The following is a 20,948-nucleotide window of genomic DNA, read 5'->3' as shown; positions in this document are numbered from 1 at the left end:
TAAATCAAGTTATACTGATATTAACTCACATAGTTATCTTTCTTTTTTAATGTATTTAGTACAGGGTCTACAGGGTCTCACTACACAGATCGGACTTATAGTGATCCTACTGTTTTCAGCCTCCCAAGAGCTGGGGTTACAGGCATGTGCCACCACACCCACTCTCAATTCCAGTCTCAGTGTGCCCTGGGGGGTGGGGCCGGCATGGCACCCCTGGGATTGAACCCCATTCCTGGTCTGTCTAAGCAGGTGCTTTAATCTGCTGAGTTATCTGGCCAGCCCTATATAGTTATCTTTCTGTGGTGAGAATATTTAAAATCTATGCTCTTAGCAATCTTCAAGAATGCAATCCACATTCTCATAAAAATAAAATCAGGCCCAGCCTGGCATAGTGATGTGCATCTGAAATCCTAACACTGAAGAAGCTGAGGCAGGAGGATCGCTGTAAATTCAAGGCCAGCCTAGGATACATACTGAGTTCAAGGCCAGCATGAACTACTTAGAATAACCCTGTCTCAAAATACCAGGAAAAGCATGAAATTAAAATCAGGCTCAATATATATTTAAAAATAATGCAATCCATTGAGCTGGGTGTGTTGGTGCATCCCTATAATTTCAGAACTCTGGAAGGCTGAGGCAGAAGGATCAAAAGTTCAAGTTCAGCTTAGATAGGTTAGCACTTTAGCAAGACTCTGTCTCAAAATAAAATGGGCTAGAGTTGTATCTCACTGTGAAGGACCTGGGTTCAATACCCCGTATTGCAAAGAGTTGGTGCCTAAAATTAAATGGAATCATAGATGATAAAGAGAAAAAATGCTTAAAAGCATGAATTCTGAACTAAACTGAATTCAAATTCTAGCTGGGTTAAACCCGGGCAATTTATTTATTTAATGAATTTGGTCCCCGGTGTCACCACCCAGCTCAGACTCAGAGTGATCCTCCTTATTTCAGCCTCCCCAGTGCTGGGATTACAGGCATGCACCACCATACCTGGTCTTGGTGGCCAGCTCAGTGCACCCGAGGGCAGGGCTGGTGAGGCATGTGGTGTGCTTGCCTAAGCACTGAGCTATCTTGCTGGTCCCTTGGCAAATTATTTAATCTACTGTGTCTTGGTTTACTAATTTGAAAGTAATGTTACTAATGACACCACAGGATTCAATGGGCTTGCATAAAGTTCACAGTAATTGCTACTGAACTATTAGCTGTCATTTTTATTATACATTTTAGTTGCTAGATTATGACTCCTACATCTTATGTGAGAAAAACACTCTACCATTAAGCTACACCCCAGCCAAGACTGTTTTGAAAGACTTATAGAAACATATAGAGGGGTCAGTGGAAGAGAAGAACAGAGGAAGGAAAAGAAGGCCAACAAATGAAGCCTTATTAGTCAGCCCTGAGACTGAAGTTTCTGATTCTATGAAAAATATACTATGCCAGCCTATTCATTTCTTTTTTAAAAATATTTATTTATTACATTTATTTATTGTGTGTGTGTGTGTGTGGCCAGCTCAGCCCACCAGGGGGCGGGTCTGGCTGGCATGTGGTGCTGGGGATTGAACCGCGGTCCCTGTGCTTTGCCAAGCTTGTTTCAAGTAGGTGCTTTAGACCACTGAGCCATCTCTCCAGCCCCCAGCCTATTCATTTCTAAAATAACTGATCATCTTCCTGAGAGGTTTGTTTTGTTTTAGTAACCCCAGTCAGGTTCTATAACCTGGCTGCATGGGGACTTTTCAGAGGAGTTTACATTCTGAACACTTGGGAAGTTTTAGAGAATCAGTATGAATATACTCATTTTTAGGCTCTTCAAGTGTCAGTTGCCAAAGCAATTTGCCTCCATGTATAGGCTCTGGGTATATGTGGAAAGACATGTCTAGGAATAGGTGACTAAGAGCTAGGGAGATGACTCAGTAGAATAAGTGTTTGCCTGGCATGCACAAGGGCCTGAGTTCAATCCCCGGTTTTGAAAGAAGAAGAAGAAGAAGAAGAAGAAGAAGAAGAAGAAGAAGAAGAAGAAGAAGAAGAAGAAGAAGAAGAAGAAGAAGAAGAAGAAGAAGAGACTAGGGCTGGAGAGATGGCTCAGTGGTCTAAAGCACCTACTTGGAACAAGCTTGGCAAAGCACAGGGACCGCGGTTCAATCCCCCAGCAACACATGCCAGCCAGCCCCGCCCCCTGGTGGGCTGAGCTGGCCACACACACACACACACACACTAAATAAATAAATGTTAAAAAAAAAGAGACTAGATTCCATAGCAAGGTTAGAGAAATTGTACTGCTAGTCTACAATGTAGAGAGTGTTTCTAAGTTACTAAGCTAGAGAGACCTAATCCCTTCTCAGGTAGGTAATGCTGATCCTTACTCAGGTGATATTTAACTCTTTCTAGGAGGAAGGAGGGGCTTTTGGGAGGACGTTAATGACTCCTAGATGATCCATGCAAGTAATTTCACCAGAGCCAAGGCTTGCCTTGAGAAAAATTACCCAGCTATGCAAATCTGGCGAGTTACTCTCTTCGAGCAGAGGACACTTGGAAATACATTTTCTTTGCTGGTTAAAATGTAATACAAGGAGGTTGTGGCTAAATATTATTTTGGGCTATAAATGGATGTTTTCCTTTCCTATATTTTCTCTACTCTCCCCCCTCATGTAGTCAGTTTTGTGGTATACCTTAGGAAAGAGAAGAGGCAAGGCAGCATATAAATAATTTGCCAGTATTTTTACCTTTTGTGTTCTAAAAGCATAAGCCTGTAAGTAAGAGAAATTTGGTACATGGGCAGAGATCAAGTATCTTATCCAGAAAACTAGAGGAAAGAAAATTCTTTTGGTCAGTGTGGTAGGACATGACTGTAATCCTAGCTACACAGGGGGAAGGCTGAGGCAGGAGGATTGCAACTTAGCCATCTTGCAACTTTCCCTCTCTTAAAATTTAAAAAAAGCCTGGGATGTATCTCAGTAGTGCAGTGCTCACCTAGCATTAGTAAGGCCCTGGGCTCAACCCTTAGCACCACAAGAAACAAATACATTTCTTCTTTTTCACTGTTTTCTCCTCGGTGGATGTAGGGGGAGAGCAGAGAGTACTCTGCGGGAGTTCAGAGTGTAAACTGGGCTCAGTTTCCCAGAGCAATATTTGGTTGATGGGAAAACTCAAAAGTGGAAAGACTATGAGGAATGTCATGGTACACAAACCAATATGTTGCCTTGACAAATAATTCTGTGCCTTAAGAATGTCAGAAACTTTGGATTAGATCCTAGAACATCTGAAAGGCAGATTTGGGCAGAAGGCTCAGTAATAATTGCTAGAATCTAAAAAATTAGAAGCAGATGCCTTTATTGCACTCCCAGTCTCCATATCCATGCCTAGGTACCTCCTAAAATCCTCAAGCTTTGTTATCACTTGGGCTAAAGGAAGTGAATATTAAGAATGATTGATACAGGCTGGGGAGATAGCTCAGTGGTCTAAGTGCCTGCCTGGGAAGCACAAGGACCTGGGTTTGATCCCCAGTACTGCATGTGGGGCTGGGCCTGGGACTCTGGGTGTGCCATGCTGGCCCAGAGGCATGGTGGCATAAGCCTGTAATCCCAGCACTGGGGAGGCGATACTGATCTCCCAATAAGTTGATATATCAGGGGGCACAGAGTCAGAAATTGAGTTTTAGAAAAAGTCACATCTTTATTCACTGCTGTAGTAGTCAGCTTACTGTGAACACTGTGGTTCATCACAGCTCCATTTTCTTGACAGAATAACCTCCATCCTGTGTGGCAGAAAGGAGACAAACAGCTGGGAGGGCCTTGAAACTAACTTCAGGCTTCTATCTTTGTGGGATGGTGGATCTAACATGATTCTAGCAAAAGTTTCTGTGATGTCTTGGCACCCGAGTCTCAAAAAAGATGTACTAGATTATTGAATGGATGTTTTCCTGGGACAATAGAAAGCCAAATAAAAAGTGGTTAATATAAGTCAATTTTTTCTGTTTGATGAATAGGAACATAACAAATGTCAGTTGAAGCTGGGCATGGTGGCACTTGTCTGTAATTCTAGCACACAGGAGGCTGAGGCAAGAGGACTGCCATAAATATGAGATGAGCCTGTACTATATAGTGAATTTAAAGCCAGACTGGAATGTGTTACAAAACCTGTCTCAAAAAAAGAAAAGAAAAATACCACTTGAGAGACATTGGAAACCAATGGATAGGAAACAAATGTTCCCTAACATACATTGATGATTAGGTGTAATTGTTTATTCCATTTTTGTCCACATTGGCATCTGTCTAGAGTTCTGGATTAGGTTGTCTCAGACAGAGGAGCGCATATATCAGTATGAGGTCTAAATTAAGAGGAATCTGTTTTGGGATGGGAACATACTTGTTTGGTTTTCAAATTTCTGAAGCTCATAAAAGTAACACTACATAATAGTTATTGAACCAATGTTTGCCTGTTAAAGATGTGTTTGGAAGAGTTCACATCTGAACAGGTTGAAAGGTTAACATTTTCAAGTCTTGTTTAGTGTTGATTACACTGTGATGCTCAGAGACAAAGGTAAAGAGACAGGGCCACAATTGAGCTGGGTTCTCTGTCTTGTAAAGGTGGATGTGCATAGCAGTGGTAGGAGTATGTGGTCTCTCAGATATAGAAACTATGGCCACAAATTTTAGTTGCCATCTCATGTGAGTCAAGATCTACAAAGATTTGGAATAACTTGTTAAGGTTTGAAACTGATCCTTTGTGGTAGTTTGGCTATTCTTCCAAGTGTTTTCCCCACACTAGTCAAGAATTCAACAGAGGAGGGGAGGGGGCGAATAATTCAACAGGAAAAGACTGTCTTCAGGGGTGTGAGGAAAGAAGTATTTGAGAAATCTCACCTATTCTTCAGCTAATTAGTAATACAGACTTTCAAAGTACAGTACTGGTATTATCTGGAGAAATCACACCTTTATTCTTCCAAATTTGCAAGGAAGATCTCCACAGGTATAGTGGCTGAATCTCACCCTGTACCTTGTCAAAACTGTAAGATGGGGGTTTGAATTTATTTCAGGCCATGGTCTGGTTGCCTGACATGTTCTAGCAACATTGGGATTAACAAGTCATCTTGAAGAGGCAAAGGGCAGAAATAGAGTCAGACCTCCCATCTTTTTGTTTGTTTTTTTGTGGTGCTGGGAATTGAAAGCTCTCTTATTTTTACATACCATTTGGACCTTAGAAGCAACAGTTAAAGTTGAGAGGGCTGTTGTTTTTTTTTTTTAATATTTATTTATTTTTATTTATTACATTTATTTATTGTGTGTGTGTGTGGCCAGCTCAGCCCACCAGGGGGCGGGTCTGGCTGGCATGTGGTGCTGGGGATCGAACCGCGGTCCCTGTGCTTTGCCAAGCTTGTTTCAAGTAGGTGCATTAGACCACTGAGCCATCTCTCCAGCCCCTGTTGTTTTGTTTTTTTGAGTTAGGGTCATAGTATGTAGTTCAGGCTAGTTTTGAACTCACTGGGTAACATATACTGGCCTTGAATTTGTGTTGATCCTCCAGTTTTAGCCTGTCAGATGCCGGGATTATGGGCGTGCACAACTATGCCTGACAGTGCCTCTTTTTTTTTTTTTTTCTTTGTGGAACCGGGGACTGAATTGAGGCCCTTGCGCTTGCCAGGGAAGCGTTTATTCCACTGAGCCATCTCCCCGGCCCTGACAGTGCCTCTTTAAAGCTCTGGAAAATCGTTGGAATCTACAGGAGGAAAAGAAAAAAAAAGGGGTTTTGTAGAGGAAGAGGTTGATTTAACCCAGTGATAGGCCCCTGAGGCTGGGTCATTGAAAAGCATAGCCTGGTATTTTCCACCCAGCCTGCTACCCTCAAGGCATCCTGCTAAACCCTGAGGGGCTTTGGAGAAGAATAGGAGTTTTCATTCAGGTGGTAGGACACCGGATGTATCCTGGGTGACTGAGAAATGCTTGAGCTCTGGACAAAGAACACCTGGGCTTAGGTTTTAATTCCTCTGTACATAGTTCTGTGAACTTGAGTAAGTCATGTCCATTTTCTTTCCTAAATCAGTTTCCTCCTCTGTCAAACCATGATAGATGAAGTAAGAATTACAGAAACAATTCTGCATTGCACCTCAATGAAGCACAAAAAAGGATTTTTAAATTAAGCCACTGAGCTGAGGTTAACACGTAGCGGAAAGCTCAATGAAGACAGCATTCAGTACCAGCAAGAGGACCTGGGAGTTTTTCAGGTAAATGGACAGCAAGAGACTAAGAGGGCCAGCTACATGGGAAGAAGGCCTTTTCGCATGCGCGCAGTCCTGGAACCCAACGGAGCAATGAGGGGGCGGGGCCAGGTTCTGAAGTGGTTGCTATGGCACCGAGGGGCCAAGGGAGGTTAACCAAACCCTTAAAACATTGCTCCCTCCCCCACCCGCCGTCGCCAGAGCCGAGGGCCATTGTTCCTTGCAAAATGGCGTCAGTAATCCTCCTCCAGTCTCAGGCCTAAGTAACGCTGAGAATTGAAGTGAGACTGAAGGTGCAAATAAAAACTACAATTCCCAGGATACAATGCACTCGTCTGTGAGGCGCAGGGCACGTGCCCTGGCCTAGCGGTTACAGGCCGTCAAAATTCCGTTTCATAGCTTTCCTTTCGCATACCCGCTTTGGTTGTTGCCCAGCCCCCGCGCGCGCGCACTGCAGTCCTGGGAGGTGGGGGGCCGTGCCGTGGCCGTTGCCCTCGCAACGTAACCGAGAGACCGGTATTTGTAAATCTGTGCTTCGATTTTTAATCCCAAAGCCGGCAGGTAGGAGTCTCGCGAGAAAAATCGGGAGTAGAAAAAAGGGAGCTGGTGTGGCGGGTGAAAAGGTGCTGGCGGGTACCACATCTCTACAGAGCTACCACATTGAATGGCTTACCGAGAATTAAGAGTGGGCGCTTCTCGTTAAGGAAGTAGTGTGTGCTTGGACTTTTTTTTTGTTTGTTTGTTTGTTTGTATGTCTCTTTTTTGAGGGACAGAGCAAAGCAACCGTGCAGAGAACGAGAGATTCAGAACACACAGAAGATGTTACGTGTGGTTCTTAACTGAAATTTTCTTTTTGGAGAGAAGCCTTTCTCCTCGACGCGCATCCCTCTCTCCCGCTGCGCTGTAGAAGGCGGGGGAATAGTGCGCACGCTCTAGTTGGCTAGCTACTCGGCACCTCTTTGAGATAGGGGTTGCTCTGAGTTAGGGCTGCTCCGTTGGCGTTCCCTGCCCCTCCCCCTCTTGTTTTCTCCCCTCCCTTCCCCGCCCCCTGCGCCCCTCTCCTACCCATCTGAATTCCCTGGCTGGAGTACGCGTGCGCTGGGTCAGCTCCCTCCGAGCGAGCGCGAGCTTGGGTTCTTACCCTGCTCCTCTAACCCCGCCCGCTCTTTACCTACCGGCCGTAGCTGGCCGGGTGGGCTCGCGGGGAGACGCTCGCGTGCACGCGCACGCGCACACGACACGGAGCAGAGCCGCGACGTCGAGGAGGGGAGTAAGAAGCATCGGAAGAGGCGATAGAGGAGGAGGCGGTGTGTTTGTGTGTGTGTATGTCTCTGTTCTACAGTGTGACTCGTGGTGGTGGTGGGGGGAGGAGGTTTGAGAGAAGGCGAGGAACAAGCGAAAAGTGAGTCTCTCTTCTTGAAAGCCTCTAATCTGGTGAGGGTCCCGGGCGGGTTGGGACGCTGGGAGAGAGGGAGGAGGCCCGGGGGGCGTGTCTGAGATCGGGCTGAGAGATGAATGGGCCTGGGATGAATGGAGGGAGAAGGCTGCGGCCAAGAGTCTGTTTTGAGTAAGTGTCCTAGTGGAGGCCAGCTTGACCGAGGCCAGGTGAGTGCCATCACCAGTAGATAACAGAGGAATCTGGACTAGGATCTTTGGGGTTGTCGGAGCTGCTATCAAAGTGACGGATTAGGTGGAGAGAAAAATTATGAGGCAGAAAGTGGAAAAGGTACATTTGAGGTTAAGATGCATTTTTCCTTTTCGTTTTTTGTTGGGGTGGGAGACAACTTTGGGAGTGGATAGAAGACTGGGGACGAGGAAGGCGAGAAGGATACAGGAGGAAGACCAGGAGACAGCTGACAAAGGACTGAGTAATCATTTAAGTGAGATTGAGGCTACTGAAAGAGAAGATCGCTTTGGATGTGGGAAGTTGAGCAAGGTTTCAGTGTTTATATTGATGGAAATTGGGTAGGGGAAAGAGTGGGTTTAATTTTTAGGTTTAGATGATGTGTGATGTGTGTGTCGACTGGATCAGACTGAATATTGCAGTCTGGTTTTGTAAATGTGTTAGGTTCAAGAGGGAATTGAGAGGTGTTATCTGGGAAGGGGTGGTGTGTGTTGTGTGACTGACATGTTGGGAATGGCAAGGAGACTGCACGATAGGGCTCGAGTGAAAGTGAGATGGCTTCGTTGTATGGAAAAGGTTTTGTTTGACTAGAGAATGGTGAAACATTTATGTAGTGGGATGTGGGTGGAAGTCCTGCACGTGTGTATCTCTATCTCAGCAGTTGAAAGATGTTAAAATGAGGCTGAACCTTATAACAGATGCAAGTCGTACAGCCTATTCCTTTTTAATAGTTACTGCTGAGGCAATTATATGATTAGCCTTTGGTGAAAATCTGATTAGTAATGATTGCACCTTATTTTTGGAGGCTTTCTTACTATTTTTTATTGTAGTAAGTTTGAATACCAAGAAAACCTTTGACGAAGTCTTAGTATATGACACAGAGCCACAGGTGTCTTCTCGAAATCTCTACCCTTTAGATTAATGAATTTAAAAATTGTTTAAACTCGACAATTCAAAGGAAAGATACCTTGCATAAAAGTACAGCTAAAATGTACTAAAGCTGATTTTGACTGCTTAAATAATTACACATGATCTTTTGACCCTTTTGAATTTATCTCATTTGAAAATTGACATTTTCTTTTTAGTGTGAATTTATATTACTACAGCTTACTTGGACATTTTGTTCTCTGAATACATCATTTCTGGTAAGGATGTCTTGTAATAGTTTTGTTCTGTTCTGGGTCAAGATTTATTGTTACGGATTTCTAACTTTTCATGATTATTGTTTTACAAATTTTACTGACCTGTATTGAGTTCTCTTAGAAATGTTGCAGGTTTGAAAACATTTACTGTATTGTGTTTCGATATTGAAAAGAATGTAATCTTTTTATGGCTACTCATAATTTGAATACAAAAGTTTATACTGTGTTTCTAGTTTGTCAGATTGAGGTGAATATCTAGTGTGTGTATTATACATACATACATACATACATACAGAGAGAGAGAGAGAGAGAGAGAGAGAGAGAGAGACATGAGACAGACAGAAAAAGAGAGAAAGAAAAGTTACCTATAGGCAGGTAACATGTTCTAATTTTGAACTAGATGAGTCTAGAAAATGTAAGCATGGTATATTTGGAGAGCGGAGTGAGATAAGTCTGGAATCTTAAGGCTGAGGTGAAGGTCTAGATTTAGCTCTGCCTTAAAAAATTCTCTCTCTGCCTCTGTCTCTCTCTCCTCTGTCTCTCTCTCTCCTCTCTTTCTGCTCTTTCTCCTCTCTCTCCTCTCTCCTCTCTCTCTCCAATGTCTCCCTGTGTAGTCCAGACTGGCCTTGAATTCACTGTGTAGCTGAGGCTGGCCTTGAACTCAGCAGTCTTCCTGCCTCCTGAGTGCTGAGATAGTGGGGGTACATCACTACACCTGGCTCAAAAATTCTTGAAAACCTTTCCTACTCCCCCTTTGTTTGACTGGCATCATCCTCTCAACTAAATAAGATGTACCTCTTTAGAATTTCCACACTTAGTATGTAATCTTGTTTACTGGACTTCTGTTGAGAGGCAGGAAAGGTATTTTCTTCCTTATTGTTGAAAGAGAAAGAGAAGCTCAGAAAAACAAGACATGCATTTCTGGTAGAACTTGGAGTCCTGGCTTCTAGACCAATATTAATCTTCATATCAAAAGTCTACATTTATTTATATCAGTCTGCAGTGTTTTATTTTTTCCCTAATTTTATTGAGAAATAAATAGCAATGGGACAGTTTCAAATCAAACTGGTAGGACAGTTCCAATAATTAACACATTGCATACTGCCATTCTGCAATGTTTTAGAAATTAGATTTCTGTAGTGTTGACTAAATCTTCCATAAAGTAGAGGAGTTTTGTTTTCACTAAGTTGTCCATTGCTTAGCAAATAATAAAGCCAATGACTGTAAAGGAAAGTAGAAATAAAGTAGTAGAAATAAAGAAGTAGAAATAAAGAAAATGAGAGCTGTATATTACTAGCAGATTTCTAGTCTGGTAATTGAATTAAAATCATTAATCTCAAAGGGTTTAAATTTTTGTATAAATGTATTGGTAGGAGGTAGGATTATGTGTAAGAAAAAAATAGCACTATCCTTTGTATCATCTTGCTGTAAGCAGACCAGGTATACATGATGATCATGAGGATGATGATGATGGTGATTAACTTTTTGTATTTTTGTCTTTTTGAGATAGGTTTTTCACTATGCAGTTCAGGCTGGCCTTGAGCTTACTTTGTAGCCCAGGCTGGGCTTGAACTGGCAATGATCCTTCTGCCTGAGCATCCTGAGTACTGGGATTACAGGCATGTACCACCATGTCCAGCTGGTATACTTGATTGTGTCTCTTGGATAAAAGCCAGAATTCATATTCACCTCCTCTTCCCCCTTCCTCATCTCCTTCCCCCTCCCCAGGTCTTTTTTTCATCTATCTATCTACCTACCTATCTAATACAGGGTCTACAGGGTCTCGCTACACAGATCAGACTAGTAATGATCCTCCTGTTTTCAGCCTTCCAAATGTTAGGATTACAAGTGCACGCCACCACGTCTGTCTGTCTGTCTGTCTTCCTTTCCTTTCCTTTCCTTTCCTTTCCTTTCCTTTCCTTTCCTTTCCTTTCCTTTTTCCCCCTTTCTTTCATTCTTTCTTTTTTGTGGTAGTGGAGATCAAACTCGGGACCTTGCACTTACCAGACAGGCACTTATGCCACTGAGCTCTATCCCTAGCCCTTTTTTTCTTTCTTTCTTTCTTTCTTTCTTTCTTTCTTTCTTTCTTTCTTTCTTTCTTTCTTTCTTTGTCTAGGGATTGAACTCTGAGGCTTCACACTGACCTATATCCCCAGACCTTTTTTAAAATACTTATTTTGAGACAGCGTCTTGCTAAATCACTAAGTTGGCCATTGTGGGCTCAAACTCATGATCCTCCTGCCTCAGCCTGCCAGATAGATTATAGTTTGTATCACCACCCTAGGCTCAGAATTCTTTCAAAGGAGTGTGTTTTTATCATTTTTTGAGATAAAAAATTTGCAATGCTGTTAAGAGATATTTGATAACTAAAGGTCATCTACAATGGCATTTATTCAGAAATTCCCTAAATCATAGAAGTGGAATTGAAGTTGGATGTGATGATACATATCTGTAATCCCACTGTTCTAGAGACTGAGATAGGAGGATTGCAAGTTGGAGGCTTCCTCAGATATGAGACCATATCTTTAAAGAGGGCAGTGTGTGATGTGGCTCAGTGGGAAGACCCTAAACTTTCTTTGTTTTTTTCTCTTTTAAGTCCTGGGGATTGAACACAGGGCCTTAGGCATAGTAGTATGTGAATGTTTTACCACTGAGCTACATCTTCAGTTTCTCTCTCTTTGAAAAAGACTTAATAAGCCAGGTAGGATGGCACATACCTATAATTCCAGCACTATGGATGTTGAGGCAGGAGGATTGCCAAGAATTCAAGGTTAACGTGGACTGTATAGTGAGACCCTGAGTCAACCAAACAAAAAAACAAACACCCCCCAGTCAAGGCAATCTTAGAAGAGATGAAGTACATTGTTTTCTGTGTTTTACTATGGTAACTTAGAAATTTATAATAAACCAGGTATGGTGATGCATGCTTGTAATCCAGCACTGAGGAATTTGAGGAAGGAGTACTGTGAATTGGAAACTAGCCTGGACTACATAGTAAGACCCTATCTCAAAAAGCAAAACAAAAACTCACAATAAACTTCAGTTAACAGATTTACTGTTTGAACCATTTTAAAGTATGCATTTCAATGGCATTAAGTAACTTTATGATATTGTGCAGCTAGTACCACTGTCTATTTCCAAAATATTTTCATAACCCCAAGGGAAATTCCAAACACACAAAGCAGACCCGTCTCATTTTCCCTTCCCCTCAGCCTCTGCTCTGCTGTCTCTTACGGATTTGCCTTTTTTGGCAAATTTATTTAATAAGTGGATATAAGTTGTAGATCATCTGTTATGTCCAAATTCTTTCACTTAGCATGTTTTTGCAATGTACCATGTTGAAACATATACCGGTATGTGACTGATTCCCTTTTACAGTTGAATAATATTCCATTGTATTGGTATGCCACATTTTGTTCATGCATGTATTTGGGGTGTTTCCATCTTTAAGCTCTTTTGAGTATTTTAAAAATATATTTATTTTTTTGGTGGAACTGGGGATTGAACTCAGGCCCTTGCACTTGCGAGACAAGTGCTTATTCTACTGAGCTGTCTCCCTGGCCCCTGTATTTAGTACAGGGTCTACAGGGTCTCACTACACAGTGTGGACTCATAGTGATGTTTCCAGCCTTCCAAGTGCTGGGATTATAGGCACATGCCACCACACCAGTCTGAATTGTGTCTCAGTGAGCCCAGGAGGCGGGGCCGGCAAGACACACCAGGGATCAAACCTGGTCCCTGCATCTGCCTAAGCAGGCACTTTAATGCTCTAAGGTATCTGGCTGACTCACTTTTTTGAGTATTGATACTATGAATATTATTGTGCAAGTTTTTATTAGAACACCTGTTCAAATATTTTGGATACCCAGAAGTGGAATTTCTGGGTCATGCAATACTCATGTGTTTAACTTGTTGTGGATCCACCAAGCTGTTTTTCACAGTGGCTGTTCTGTTTCTCATTTCCACTAGCAACATATGAGGATTGTAATTTCTCTACATCTTCAACAACACTTGTTGCTTACTTGCTTTTTTAAAAAATGGGAATCCTGGTTGTATTGAGTTTTTGATTTCTATTTCCCTAATTAATAATGATATTGGGCATCTTCTCTTGTGTTTGTTGACCGTTTGCATTTCTTTGGAGAAATGTCTATTTAATTTGCTAATTTTTAATTTGATTGTCTTTTTATTGATTTTGAAGAGTTTTTTTGGTTTTCTTTTGATTTTTTAGAAAAGGTCTCATGTGTACCTCAGGCTGGCCTCAAACTCATGGCAATCCTCCTGCCTTAGACTCCTGATGGCTGGGGTGATAGGTGTGTGTCACCATGCCTAGAAGAGTTATAAGAAAAATTTAAGGGTCTGGGGAGATGACTCAGTGGAGTAAGCGCTTTTCTGGCAAGTGCAAGGGCCTGATTTCAATCCCCGGTTCCGCAAAAAAAAAAAAAAAAAAAAAAGTTTTAAAAAACTATTCTAGATACTAGTCCCTGATGAGATATGGATTTGCAAATAGTTTATTTCATTCTGTGAGTTGTTTTTATATTTTTTTGATAGTGTGTTAAGGCTCAAGAGTTTTGGAAATTGATAAGATCCATTTTATCTGCTTGGTTTGGTTTCTTGTGCTTTCATTTTTATATTTAAGAAATTGTTAATCATTTCAAGGTCACAACAATTTACTCCTGTTTTTTTCTGAAAAGTTTATAGTTTTGGTTCTCAGTTTTAGGTCTTTGACCCATTTTGAGCTTATTTTGTATGTGACATGAGTTAAGGATCTAGCCTTATTTTTTGTGTAATGATTAATGTGCAGTTTTTAAAAATGTAATGCACAAGTCTATAAATGTATATTAAATAAAGGTATTTGTGGTGCTATCAAATCACTTTTGGGGGAGTTGTTGAGGGAGGGATATTTCTTCTTTTTCTGTTTTTTTGGTGGAACCGGGGATTGAACTCAGCCCCTTGAGCTTGCCCGGCAAGCACTTATTCTACTGAGCCATCTCCCTGGCCCCATGCTAAAATTAATAAGGTATTTTTAATTAAGAGTTTTTATTTGCAGATTGTTCATATAGTGTTGAATCATTGTTTAAAATTAGGAAATGAGCAGTTTTGGTCTATAATTGTTATTTAATGAGAAATTTGTTATGTATTTTGTATGGTGCTGGGGATCAAATCAGGGTATTGTGCATGCAAGGCAAGAGCCACATCCCCAGCCCCTACTAAATATATTTTAAAAGTAGTCATGTCTATGTTATATTGTTCATGATTATTTAGATTTATAATCTAGACAAATATTTTGAGCCAACTTCTTAACTAAAATGTATGTCAATTAATATTTGCATAAACTTTTCATTTGTAGCTTCAGCCATACTTACTCATGTATTATCCTGATCATTTAAGAATATTTAAAATTATTTTATAGTTACTTGTAAAAATGGAAATTAAAAGTAACATAACACATTTGGTTGATGCATCTTAGCATTCAGTTACATAACTAACATAAAGCCATTATTTTGGTTTTAAAACTAGGAGAGGGCTGGGGAGATAGATGGCTCAATAGAATAAGCACTTCCCTGGCAAGTACAAGGGCCTGAGTTCAATCCCCGGTTCTGCCAAAAAAAAAAAAAAAAAAAAAAGAGAGAGAAAGAAAGAAAGAAAAAGAAATGGGTTTTGGAGAGTGAGATGCCTAGGTTGTATTCTGTTTTTATTACCCTGTGCTGAGGATTGAGCCCAGGGCCTTACATGCTAGATAAGGCCACCACTTGCCACCCACCTCGTCCAGCTATAGCCTCGGCCCCTGGCTCTCTTTTTTTAAAAAAATAATGCTAGCTGTGCTAACATAGTCAGATTACTTTTCCTTTTTCTTTCTTTTCTATTTTTGGTGCTAGGGATCAAACCCAGACACACTTCACTACCAAGCTGCATCTATGACCTTAAAGTTTTTTTTATTTTGAAACAGGAATGTCACTAAATTGCCCAGACTGACTTTAAACTTAGAGTGCTCCTACCTCAGCCTCCCAATAGCTGAGATTATAGATGTGGACCACCATGCCTGGCAGGAGACAAGATTTTGCTATTTTTTCCAGGGTAACTCCAGACTTTTAGACTCTCCCTTATCCTGCTTCAGCCTTCTTAGTAGCTGAGACTACAGGGAGAGGCACCTTATCTGAAAGTCTGTGATTTTTGGAAGATCTAAGTTTCTTCATTTATAAAATGAAAATAACAGTATTACTTGTCTCAAGGTTCTTGAGGTGAAATGCAGTGAGTTTACAAATGCTTGACACATAGCATTCAGTAACTTAATAACATTATTTATGTTACATATCTATATCTTTTTTGTAGTGATGGGAGTTGATTGAACACAATTTATATCCCTATCGTCCTTTAAATTTTTTTAAATTTTTAACAATGACAGAGTTTATTTGAAAAAGAGTGAAAAGTGAGGGAGAAACTGGCTCTGCAAAGTGAGCTTGGGCTGAGTAAAAGAGGAAAAATGCAAGGTGTTCCCTGTGGAACACATGATGGACTATCATGAGAAAAACCACAATAACCTATGATTTTTTAAAATTTTGTTTTTACTTAGTGAACCACGGCCTCACTGTGTAGTTCAGACTGGCCTTGTTTGTTTCGATAATCCTCCTGTCTCAGCCTTCCTAGGTGCTGGATTTATAGGCATGCTACCATGCCCAGCTGTTTTTTCAGACAGAGTCTCATTAAGTTTCCCAGACTGGTCTCAAATTTGCAGTCTTCCTGCCTCAGCTTCACAGAGTGCTAAGGATTATACGTGTGTGCCAATAATCTTTAAGATCAAAATGTTTTAAGGAAATTTTTATTTTCAAGGCTATAGAAAGTTACTCTCAAACATTGTAGATCAGAGTTTAAATTGGAATTGCCTTCTATGGTATTTAACTGTGCATAGAAGACAGTTTGGTAGCATTATATAAAAATACAAATGTATAATGTGCACTTTTCTGGATGTATTAATATTACTTTAATAAAAGTTTAAAAATAAATTTCCTTTGTTCTAGCAAGTTTACCTCAGGGATTTAAATATAGATGACAAAATGTGCTATATTATTTGTAGTAGTAAGCAGTTTGCTACAAAGTAAGAAACAAAGTAGTGGAAAAGACAGATAGTGTCTTATGACTGTATAAAAAGCTTAATGAGCTGGGGATGTAGCTCATTGGTAGAGCACATAAGCTGCTATGAGTTCTATTCCCAAGTACTGGAAAAACAAAAGCAAAAACAAAAACAAAAAAACTCAGGCAGGATAATTGCTTGCACCCAGGATCCTGTTCATGGCTAGCATGGACAATGTTGGAAGACCTCACTCATCTTATACAAACAAAAATAATAAAAACTTAGTATATACTATAATTTTTTTGTGGTACTAGGGTTGACCTCAGGGCCTTCCCACTGAGCTAAGTCTGTAGCCCCCCCCCCTTTTTATTTTTTGAGACAGGGGCTTGTTAAATTACTAAATTGCTTAGACTGGGCTTGAACCTGTGAACCTCCCTCCTCAGCTTCCCAGAGTGCGGAGATTATAGGTATGTACCACCACACTCAGCCACTGTTATATTTTTTGTGGAGAAAGGGAAAAAGAACATATATTTACCTAAAGAGACTCTGAAAGGATCTAAGGTATATAGTTTATTGGAAGATCAGTTGCCTAGCATGCAAGAAACCCTTACAGGTATGAAAACAGATTTAAAAAGAGGAAAATGATATGAACAAATAATTCACATAGGACAAGAAACAAAAGAGCCAATAAACATGAAAAATACTCTTACTAGTAAAAAATAGTGACAGAGCAAAGATTAGTTCATTTCCCATTTATATGCAATCATGTTGGTAATATTTCATGCCTATCTTTTTTTTTTTTGCGGTACTGAGGATAGAACTCAGGATCTTGCACTTGCCAGGCAAGCCATGCCTATCATATTGACAAAATCAATTATATTTTAAAAATCAGTTGCCACTGGGTATGGTGGTGCACACCCATAATCTCAGCACTTGGAGGCTTAGCCAGGAGGATTGACTCAAATTGGAAGACGATGTGGGTTACAAAATGATTTGAAGACCAGGGTTTCCATAGCGAAACCCTGTCTCAAAAAGACCAAAACCAATAAAAAACCAATTGCATAGTAATACTGTAACAACTGGTGGTAAGAACAGAAAGAAAAAGAAACTCAGATATTGGTAGCACCATGAATAAGTGTAATCACTATGAAGATTAATTAAGCAATATTTAGTAAAATTAAAAATCGATGTTTGACATGGTGGCATATGACTGTAGTCCCATCTATTGGACTGTTAGGCTGAAGCAAAAGAATTACTTGAGCTTAGATTTGAGACTTGTCTGGGGAACACAGAGAGATCCTGATTTAAAAAAAAGAAAAGATTAGAAAAGGGGCTGGGGATATAGCTTCATGGAATTGCTACCTACTATGCAGGAGACCCTAGGTTAGTTTCCTAGAAGTGCAAAAAAAAAAAAACAACAAAAAGAACAAAACCCCCAAAACCTAGGGAAAAGGATAGGAACTAAATAGATGGGAGACAGGATTGGGAGTGAGCCTGCTCATTTATATTTTTTCTTTGATTTTCGAGCTATATATTATATTTTTGTTAGTTTACTTATCTTTCTGTAGTTAGGATGGAACTCAGGGCCTTGTGAATGCTAGGCAAATATTATACCACTGAGCTACAACTCCAGCCCCATATGTTACATTTTTTTTATGTTAATCTTTTATTTGGTACAGGGTCTCCCTATGCAGCTCACTCAGTGATCCTCCTGTCTCAGACTCCCCAGGGCTGGGATTGCAGGTGTGCGCCACCACGCCCACTTTCGGTGGCCAGCACTGCAGCACACTACAGGGTCCTTGCGCCTGTCAGGCTGGTGCTTAGACTGCACAGCTACCTCCCCAGCCCACGTTGTTTTTTTTTTTTTTTTTTTTTTTTGGTGGCTGGCTCCCATATGTTACATTTTAAAAAATTAAATTAAGAATTGTCTCTGAAATTATTTAGCTTCTCCAAGGATTGTTTTTTCTTTGTCTTGATCTTTCCCTCTTTTCATTTTTTTGGTTTTTTTGAGACAGGATCTTTCTAATGTGTTATACGCTGTCCTTGAGCTCACTATCATACGTGCAGCCCAGGCTAGCTAGCTTCAAACTCCTACCTTGGCTTCCTGAATGCTAGGATTACAGGTTTGTGCCACTATGCCTAGCTTTCATGATCTTTCTCTTGTGTTGCAAGTGTTCTTGAAATGACTGTCTGCTGAGCCTGTTCATACAGTATTTAAAAATGAGCTAGTAGTAGGGCGGACTGAAAGTTCTGTCCACTTGGGCAAGCTTTATTTTGGGGTTCATGGGTGGACTGCTGTGACTTTTTTATTTTTCATGTATTTAGTACAGAGTCTACAGGGTCTCACTACACAGATCGGACTCATAGTGATCCTCCTGTTTTTTTCAGCCCTCCCAATCGCTGGAATTACAGGCGCAGGCCACCATGCTCAGTCTCAGTTGCTAGTTCAGTGTCCCCCCCCCACAAGAAGGCCAACATGGCAGGCTCCCTGGTCCCTGTGTCTGCCTGAGCAGGTGCTTTAATCCACTGAGCTATCTGGCTGGCCTTGCTGTGACTGTTAACCCACTTGGAGAGTTCAAATGCCAGAGGACAGAGACCTTGGCACTGAAATTCTCTGGTTCTTCACAGTTCTTTGCATTTGAATTCTGTATCCTGGGATTTATGTCTTTGGCTGGAGGGTTTATCAGTTGTGCCTTAATTCAGATCCTCAGCCTGGTGTGGTGGTGGTGCACAGGTCTAATCCCAGACTTTGGGATTCTGTGGTAGGGGGATTGCAAATTCAAGACCAGCCTGGGCAATTCAGTGACTTAGTAAGACTGTCTCAAAAAAAAAAAAAAAGAAAGAAAGAAAGAAAAGAAAAAGAAAGAAAAATGGACTGGCATGTAGCTTGGGGCAAAAGCCCTGGGATTAGTTTCTGTACTAGCTGGGAAAAATGCAGATTCTCAGTGTATTTTTCCTTTTTTTTCCCCTCTACCCCTTTGTGGGATCAGGTTTCAGACTCTAGGATTCTGTCCTGCAAATCTGTTGCCTCCTGTGGTAGAACCTCATTTATTTCCAGTACGTATTGTAATTGTATCATTTGATTTGTGTTATCAGCTAGTTTCTGTCTTCTCTGACAGAAATTGTTAAAAAGTTTTATCTGCCACACTTTTCTATTTGTATCACTAATTTGTAATTTATATTTTTGTGGTCCTTTACTATCATTTTTCTGGGTTCATGGAAAGAACAAGTAGGGGCCAGGGAGATAGCTCAGTAGAATAAGTGCTTACCTGGCAAACGCAAGGGCCTGAGTTCAATCCCCTGTGTTGAAAAAAAAAAGAACAAGTAATATGGATATTCAGTTTACTTTCTCAAAGTAGAAGTGGACAGTAATGTGTGTGTATGTGTAGTTTTTTTTGCCATTGTTGGGGATTGAGCCCAAGGCCTTGACTATGCTATAAACGTACATTGAGCTTCACTTCCAGCCCTCAGTAGTATATCTTAACCTGGGATGAATTATAGGCCCCTTGATGATAAGAACTTATTTTTTTCTTTGATTCTTGGATCTTGACACAGTCTTGTAAATTGGAACTTGGTAAATGTTGTAGCTCAGTGGCACAGCACCTAGCTGGCAAGTGTAAAGTTCTGAGTTTCATTCCTGGTTCCAAAAAGACCAAAAAATAAAAGCAAATAAACTCAGTCTGTAGTTGTCTTTATGCATATTTCTAGAGCTTAGATCAATATATTTACCTTTTTTGGCTTTCATTTATTTACTTTTTGGTATCGGGAATCAAACTTAGGACCTTGTATTTGTCAGGCAGATAGTTATGCTACTGAGCTATAGCCCCAGCTGTACTTAACCATTTTATGAAGGAAAAGTTTTCACACATAAGGATGTGATACATAGCTGCAAATTTAATAGGAGACTGTATGTCTGAGGCCTGACTTTTTTTTTTTTTTTTTGGTGGAACCGGGGATTGAACTCTGGCCCTTAAGCTTGCCAGGGAAGCATTATTCCACTGAGCCGTCTTGGCTGCTCTTGACCTTTGTTTTTTAAATGTTTGCACTATATGACTGTCCTTAGGGGGAGCCAGTATGTGCATAACATATCTTAATTCTTTTTTCATGCCCTTCCTCTTCCCTAAAACCCCTCTCTATTTTTCACCTGTTTCCTATTATCTGTATTTTATTTTGCTCTTTATTTGTATTTTGGATTTCTTATATAACAGAAAGCATGCAGTATTTAAGCTTACATGTCTTATTTCACTTAACATGATCTCAAAGTGTATCCATTTTCTTACAAGAGACTTATTTGTCTTTATATATGGCAGAATAACACTATTGTGTATAAATACCACATTTTCTTTATGCATTCATCGCCTAATGGACATATAAGTCACTTCCTTCCAAGATTTAGCTATTATGAGTTGTGCTGCTATAAACATGAGTATGCGTGTATCACTTTAATATGCTCTCTTTAACTCTTTCAAGAAGATACCTAGAAGGGGAAAAGTTGGGTCAAATGGAATTTCTAGTTATAGATTTGAGGAATCTTCATAGTGATTTCTGTAGTGGTTGCACTAGTTTATATTCCCAGCAATATAGAAGGGTTCCTCCCCTGCACATCCTTATCAATATTTGTTATGACATTTGATTTTTTTTGTGGAGTAAGATAGAATCTCACTGTTGTTTTGTTTGCTTGCCCATCTTTCCTTTTCTTTCCTTGATCGATTCATCCTTTTCTTTCTTTCTTTCTTTCTTTCTTTCTTTCTTTCTTTCTTTCTTTCTTCCTTCCTTCCTTCCTTCCTTCCTTCCTTCCTTCCTTCCTTCCTTCCACCTCTTGCTATGTAGTTCAAGCTGACCTTGAATTCACTTTGTAGCTTAGGCAGGCCTCTGACTTACAGTGATCCTATCCTTCTATTG

At 40.5% G+C, this 20,948-nt stretch overlaps 1 protein-coding gene across 1 annotated transcript in view; it reads left to right on the top strand.

Moving 5' to 3' along the window:
• Positions 1–7,461: 7,461 nt before the first annotated feature.
• Wnk3 (WNK lysine deficient protein kinase 3) overlaps positions 7,462–20,948 on the top strand; it is a 266,752-nt gene continuing 253,265 nt past the window's right edge. The window contains exon 1 of the mRNA XM_023707818.1: positions 7,462–7,518. The gene's annotated coding sequence lies outside the window, so the exon portion shown is untranslated. The remainder of the gene's footprint in view (positions 7,519–20,948) is intronic.

The sequence above is a fragment of the Octodon degus genome, unplaced genomic scaffold, assembly GCF_000260255.1.
Source record: "Octodon degus isolate 3935 unplaced genomic scaffold, OctDeg1.0 scaffold00314, whole genome shotgun sequence".
Taxonomy (NCBI): domain Eukaryota; kingdom Metazoa; phylum Chordata; class Mammalia; order Rodentia; family Octodontidae; genus Octodon; species Octodon degus.
The sequence above is the reverse complement of the archived record's forward strand: the minus strand, read 5'-3'. Positions and strand labels throughout refer to the sequence as shown.